Below are 7,394 nucleotides of genomic sequence, written 5' to 3' on the forward strand. Positions count from 1 at the left end.
CCCACCCTCGAGGGTGCTATTCCTGGTCTCTCCTTTAGATCATGTTTTCTTGTCACTCAGCTGGCGCAATTTCGGAAAAAGGTTTGGCAGCGGTTGCCAGCCCTCACCGCGTCTACTCGGTGATTTTAAAACTCGATCTAAAACGGGAGCCCTCGTCTAGCACCTCCGTCCGGTGTTGCTCGGGTATTGCATAAATTTATGCCATCGGCGCGAATCCCCCAACGAATGCCTACGCTTGGACTCTCTCTTAGATCACCTTCTTCGATCACTCGACCGACGCAACTACGGAAGAGACTTGGCAGCGGTTGCCATTCTACAGCGCGTCTGTTCAGCGATTTCGAAGTTGATCTAATGGCGAGCCCTTGTCTCTAGCCATGAGGTGGGTGCTTGGCGCTCTAGCAAAATTTTTTGCGTGCCTATCGCGGCTACAACGGGAGAGGCGGTTGCCGCGAGCCTCTCCCGTGCCCCCCTCATTGATTCAACGCCGCTGTCAGGGCGGATGGATATGTCGGATTTTGAAACGGTCGACGGCGACGTTGAATCAATTAGAGGGGCATGAAGCCCACCCTCGAGGGTGCTATTCCTGGGCTCTCCTTTAGATCATGTTTTCTTGTCACTCGGCTGGCGCAATTTCGGAAAAAGGTTTGGCAGCGGTTGCCAGCCCTCACCGCGTCTACTAGGTGATTTTAAAACTCGATCTAAAACGGGAGCCCTCGTCTAGCACCTCCGTCCGGTGTTGCTCGGGTATTGCATAAATTTATGCCATCGGCGCGAATCCCCCAACGAATGCCTACGCTTGGACCCTCTCTTAGATCACCTTCTTCGATCACTCGACCGACGCAACTACGGAAGAGACTTGGCAGCGGTTGCCATTCTACAGCGCGTCTGTTCAGCGATTTCGAAGTTGATCTCATGGCGAGCCCTTGTCTCTAGGCATGAGGTGGGTGCTTGGCGCTCTAGCAAAATTTTTTTGCGTGCCTATCGCGGCTACAAGGGGAGAGGTGGTTGCCGCGAGCCTCTCCCGTGCCCCCCTCATTGATTCAACGCCGCTGTCAGGGCGGATGGATATGTCGGATTTTGAAACGGTGGACGGCGACGTTGAATCAATTAGAGGGGCATGAAGCCCACCCTCGAGGGTGCTTTTCCTGGACTCTCCTTTAGATCATGTTTTCTTGTCACTCAGCTGGCGCAATTTCGGAAAAAGGTTTGGCAGCGGTTGCCAGCCCTCACCGCGTCTACTCGGTGATTTTAAAACTCGATCTAAAACGGGAGCCCTCGTCTAGCACCTCCGTCCGGTGTTGCTCGGGTATTGCATAAATTTATGTCATCGGCGCGAATCCCCCAACGAATGCCTACGCTTGGACCCTCTCTTAGATCACCTTCTTCGATCACTCGACCGACGCAACTACGGAAGAGACTTGGCAGCGGTTGCCATTCTACAGCGCGTCTGTTCAGCGATTTCGAAGTTGATCTAATGGCGAGCCCTTGTCTCTAGCCATGAGGTGGGTGCTTGGCGCTCTAGAAAAATTTTTTGCGTGCCTATCGCGGCTACAACGGGAGAGGTGGTTGCCGCGAGCCTCTTCCGTGCCCCCCTCATTGATTCAACGCCGCTGTCAGGGCGGATGGATATGTCAGATTTTGAAACGGTGGACGCCGACGTTGAATCAATTAGAGGGGCATGAAGCCCACCCTCGAGGGTGCTATTCCTGGGCTCTCCTTTAGATCATGTTTTCTTGTCACTCAGCTGGCGCAATTTCGGAAAAAGGTTTGGCAGCGGTTGCCAGCCCTCACTGCTTCTACTTGGTGATTTTAAAACTCGATCTAAAACGGGAGCCCTCGTCTAGCACCTCCGTCCGGTGTTGCTCGGGTAATGCATAAATTTATGCCATCGGCGCGAATCCCCCAACGAATGCCTACGCGTGGACCCTCTCTTAGATCACCTTCTTCGATCACTCGACCGACGCAACTACGGAAGAGACTTGGCAGCGGTTGCCATTCTACAGCGCGTCTGTTCAGCGATTTCGAAGTTGATCTAATGGCGAGCCCTTGTCTCTAGGCATGAGGTGGGTGCTTGGCGCTCTAGCAAAATTTTTTTGCGTGCCTATCGCGGCTACAAGGGGAGAGGTGGTTTCTGCGAGCCTCTCCCGTGCCCCCCTCATTGATTCAACGCCGCTGTGAGGGCGGATGGATATGTCGGATTTTGAAACGGTGGACGGCGACGTTGAATCAATTAGAGGGGCATGAAGCCCACCCTCGAGGGTGCTATTCCTGGACTCTCCTTTAGATCATGTTTTCTTGTCACTCAGCTGGCGCAATTTCGGAAAAAGGTTTGGCAGCGGTTGCCAGCCCTCACCGCGTCTACTCGGTGATTTTAAAACTCGATCTAAAACGGGAGCCCTCGTCTAGCACCTCCGTCCGGTGTTGCTCGGGTATTGCATAAATTTATGCCATCGGCGCGAATCCCCCAACGAATGCCTACGCTTGGACCCTCTATTAGATCACCTTCTTCGATCACTCGACCGACGCAACTACGGAAGAGACTTGGCAGCGGTTGCCATTCTACAGCGCGTCTGTTCAGCGATTTCGAAGTTGATCTAATGGCGAGCCCTTGTCTCTAGCCATGAGGTGGGTGCTTGGCGCTCTAGCAAAATTTTTTGCGTGCCTATCGCGGCTACAACGGGAGAGGTGGTTGCCGCGAGCCTCTCCCGTGCCCCCCTCATTGATTCAACGCCGCTGTCAGGGCGGATGGATATGTCGGATTTTGAAACGGTGGACGGCGACGTTGAATCAATTAGAGGGGCATGAAGCCCACCCTCGAGGGTGCTATTCCTGGACTCTCCTTTAGATCATGTTTTCTTGTCACTCAGCTGGCGCAATTTCGGAAAAAGGTTTGGCAGCGGTTGCCAGCCCTCACCGCGTCTACTTGGTGATTTTAAAACTCGATCTAAAACGGGAGCCCTCGTCTAGCACCTCCGTCCGGTGTTGCTCGGGTATTGCATAATTTTTTGCTATCGGCGCGAAACCCCCAACGAATCCCTAGCCTTGGACTCTCTCTTAGGTCACCTTCTTCGATCACTCGACCGACGCAATTACGGAAGAGGCTTGGCAGCGGTTGCCATTCCACAGTGCGTCTGTTCAGCGATTTCGAAGTTGATCTACTAATGGCGAGCCCTTGTCTAGCCATGAGGTGGGTGCTTGGGGCTCTAGCAATTTTTTGTGTGCCTATCGCGGCTACAATGGGAGCTTTGGTACCAAAAGTTCTCGTCGACCCTCCCCAATAGAAATCAGTGCTGGTGTTCGCGAAAGACACGTTATTCGGATTTTTGGAATATTGGCACCAGCATCGTTTCTATTGGGAGGGCCGTGAAGCCATCCCGATTTTGCTATGCGAGGGCTCGCCCCCCAGAGTCGTTCTCTACGCAACAACTTCTTTGGCACAAAATTTTCAGAATGGTTCGGCAGCGGTTGTCGTTCCAATGGTGCCGTTGTGGTGGTTGCCTGGGCAGCGATCTGAAGGGCGACCCGTCGTCTAGCAGTTGGCCTGCCCATCACGAGTGACAAGGGAGCCTTTGTTATCGGAAGCTCCCCGTGGCCATTCGATTAGAAGAGCCATTGCTTGTTTGAGCAAGGACGAATGCAGCCTCGAATTCCAAACGAAATCAACGATTTCGGATCCTATATAAGAGCGGAATGAAGCAGCAGCACAGCCCGTTTGCTATGCGCGGCTCCCCAAAGTTGCTCTTCTTTCTCACTCCATTGCCACAATTTCGGGAGTTGTTCGACAGCGGTTGTCGTTCCAATGTGTCATTGCGGTGATCTGGAGAGCGATGCTAAGGGCGGGAGCTTGTGTCTAGAATTTGGGATGTTTGTGCGAGCGAGCAGGGGAGCTTCTCTTATCGGAACCTCTCTGTGGCCTTTGAATATATAGACCCAGTGCCGACGATATCGATGGATGCGAGCCCTTGGATTCCAAATTTGTCCACAGCTGACATTGGTTTTTGTGAGAGATGGGCACGAAAGCACATCCCGATTGCTACGCGGGAGCTCCCTAAGGTCGCCTCTGTGCCAACTCGATCGGCACAACATTGGGAATGGTTCGACAGCGGTTTACGTTCCAATGTGTCATCGGGGGATGTCTTGGAAAGTGGTCTTTCTTTCAAGGGCGAGCTCGCGTCTAGACCTTGGATTGTGCGTCGCGTCACAAGTGAATGGGGAGATCTCTCTGTGAACGGCGGCATGGTGATTGCAAGAGAAAATTGACTTTAGTCGGAGCCATTGGCCTCGGGCCATTGTGACGGCCTCGCAATTTCTCTTTAATTGCAACCTATGTTTGCGCAGTAGCAGAGTTTGCATGTAAGATGGGCCTTGTTGTCGAGAGTTCCAGGAGATGACCTCCGGAACTTTTGGATTGGGGGCCCCTTCAAGGTGAAATTCATCCAGTTGATCGGATGAGCTCGATGACCATTTCAGTCCCTCGGCTCCATGAACTCACATCTCCTAACCGATGACAATCTTTTGCTCCTCTGCCGACCCCATAAAAAATTGGGTCGTGAATGGCTGTTTGGTAGGAATTTTAAAGGATTTGGATTTTTAAGGCGGATGTCGGTGTGTTCGCTAATTTCTAATGCAGAGCGAGCCTCGCACTAATAGCTTATATAGGAGAGGTGGTTGCCGCGAGCCTCTCCCGTGCCCCTCTCATTGATTCAACGCCGGTGTCAAGGCGGATGGATATGTCGGATTTTGAAACGGTGGACGCCGACGTTGAATCAATTAGAGGGGCATGGAGCCCACCCCGGATGTGCTATTCCTCGACTCTCCTTTAGATCATGTTTTCTTCTCACTCAGCTGGCGCAATTTCGGAAAAGGGTTTGGCAGCGGTTGCCATCCCTCACCGCGTCTACTCGGTGATTTTAAAACTCGATCTAAAACGGGAGCCCTCGTCTAGCACCTCCGTCCGGTGTTGCTCGGGTATTGCATAAATTTATGCCATCGGCGCGAATCCCCCAAGGAAAGCCTACGCTTGGACCCTCTCTTAGATCACCTTCTTCGATCACTCGACCGACGCAACTACGGAAGAGACTTGGCAGCGGTTGCCATTCTACAGCGCGTCTGTTCAGCGATTTCGAAGTTGATCTCATGGCGAGCCCTTGTCTCTAGGCATGAGGTGGGTGCTTGGCGCTCTAGCAAAATTTTTTTGCGTGCCTATCGCGGCTACAAGGGGAGAGGTGGTTGCCGCGAGCCTCTCCCGTGCCCCCCTCATTGATTCAACGCCGCTGTCAGGGCGGATGGATATGTCGGATTTTGAAACGGTGGACGGCGACGTTGAATCAATTAGAGGGGCATGAAGCCCACCCTCGAGGGTGCTATTCCCGGACTCTCCTTTAGATCATGTTTTCTTGTCACTCAGCTGGCGCAATTTCGGAAAAAGGTTTGGCAGCGGTTGCCAGCCCTCACCGCGTCTACTCGGTGATTTTAAAACTCGATCTAAAACGGGAGCCCTCGTCTAGCACCTCCGTCCGGTGTTGCTCGGGTATTGCATAAATTTATGCCATCGGCGCGAATCCCCCAACGAATGCCTACGCTTGGACCCTCTCTTAGATCACCTTCTTCGATCACTCGACCGACGCAACTACGGAAGAGACTTGGCAGCGGTTGCCATTCTACAGCGCGTCTGTTCAACGATTTCGAAGTTGATCTAATGGCGAGCCCTTGTCTCTAGGCATGAGGTGGGTGCTTGGCGCTCTAGCAAAATTTTTTGCGTGCCTATCGCGGCTACAACGGGAGGGGTGGTTGCCGCGAGCCTCTCCCGTGCCCCCCTCATTGATTCAACGCCGCTGTCAGGGCGGATGGATATGTCGAATTTTGAAACGGTGGACGGCGACGTTGAATCAATTGGAGGGGCATGAAGCCCACCCTCGAGGGTGCTATTCCTGGACTCTCCTTTAGATCATGTTTTCTTGTCACTCAGCTGGCGCAATTTCGGAAAAAGGTTTGGCAGCGGTTGCCAGCCCTCACCGCGTCTACTCGGTGATTTTAAAACTCGATCTAAAACGGGAGCCCTCGTCTAGCACCTCCGTCCGGTGTTGCTCGGGTATTGCATAAATTTATGCCATCGGCGCGAATCCCCCAACGAATGCCTACGCTTGGACCCTCTCTTAGATCACCTTCTTCGATCACTCGACCGACGCAACTACGGAAGAGACTTGGCAGCGGTTGCCATTCTACAGCGCGTCTGTTCAGCGATTTCGAAGTTGATCTAATGGCGAGCCCTTGTCTCTAGGCATGAGGTGGGTGCTTGGCGCTCTAGCAAAATTTTTTGCGTGCCTATCGCAGCTACAACGGGAGAGGTGGTTGCCGCGAGCCTCTCCCGTGCCCCCCTCATTGATTCAACGCCGCTGTCAGGGCGGATGGATATGTCGGATTTTGAAACGGTGGACGGCGACGTTGAATCAATTAGAGGGGCATGAAGCCCACCCTCGAGGGTGCTATTCCTGGACTCTCCTTTAGATCATGTTTTCTTGTCACTCAGCTGGCGCAATTTCGGAAAAAGGTTTGGCAGCGGTTGCCAGCCCTCACCGCGTCTACTTGGTGATTTTAAAACTCGATCTAAAACGGGAGCCCTCGTCTAGCACCTCCGTCCGGTGTTGCTCGGGTAATGCATAAATTTATGCCATCGGCGCGAATCCCCCAACGAATGCCTACGCTTGGACCCTCTCTTAGATCACCTTCTTCGATCACTCGATCGACGCAACTACGGAAGAGACTTGGCAGCGGTTGCCATTCTACAGCGCGTCTGTTCAGCGATTTCGAAGTTTTGATCTAATGGCGAGCCCTTGTCTCTAGGCATGAGGTGGGTGCTTGGCGCTCGAGCAAAATTTTTTGCGTGCCTATCGCGGCTACGATGGGAGAGGTGGTTGCCGCGAGCCTCTCCCGTGCCCTCCTCATTGATTCAACGCCGCTGTCAGGGCGGATGGAAATGTCGGATTTTGAAACGGTGGACGGCGACGCTGAATCAATTAGAGGGGCATGAAGCCCACCCTCGAGGGTGCTATTCCTGGACTCTCCTTTAGATCATGTATTCTTGTCACTCAGCTGGCGCAATTTCGGAAAAAGGTTTGGCAGCGGTTGCCAGCCCCTCACCGCGTCTACTTGGTGATTTTAAAACTCGATCTAAAACGGGAGCCCTCGTCTTGCACCTCCGTCCGGTGTTGCTCGGGTATTGCACAAATTTTTGCCATCGGCGCGAATCCCCCAACGAATGCCTACACGCTTGGACCCTCTCTTAGATCACCTTCTTCGATCACTCGACCGACGCAATTACGGAAGAGACTTGGCAGCGGTTGCCATTCTACACCGCGTCCGTTATGCGATTTCGAAGTTGATCTAATGGCGAG

This window comes from Cupressus sempervirens, chromosome 1, assembly GCF_028749045.1.
Source record: "Cupressus sempervirens isolate cs-2001-9-10 chromosome 1, ASM2874904v1, whole genome shotgun sequence".
NCBI lineage: Eukaryota > Viridiplantae > Streptophyta > Pinopsida > Cupressales > Cupressaceae > Cupressus > Cupressus sempervirens.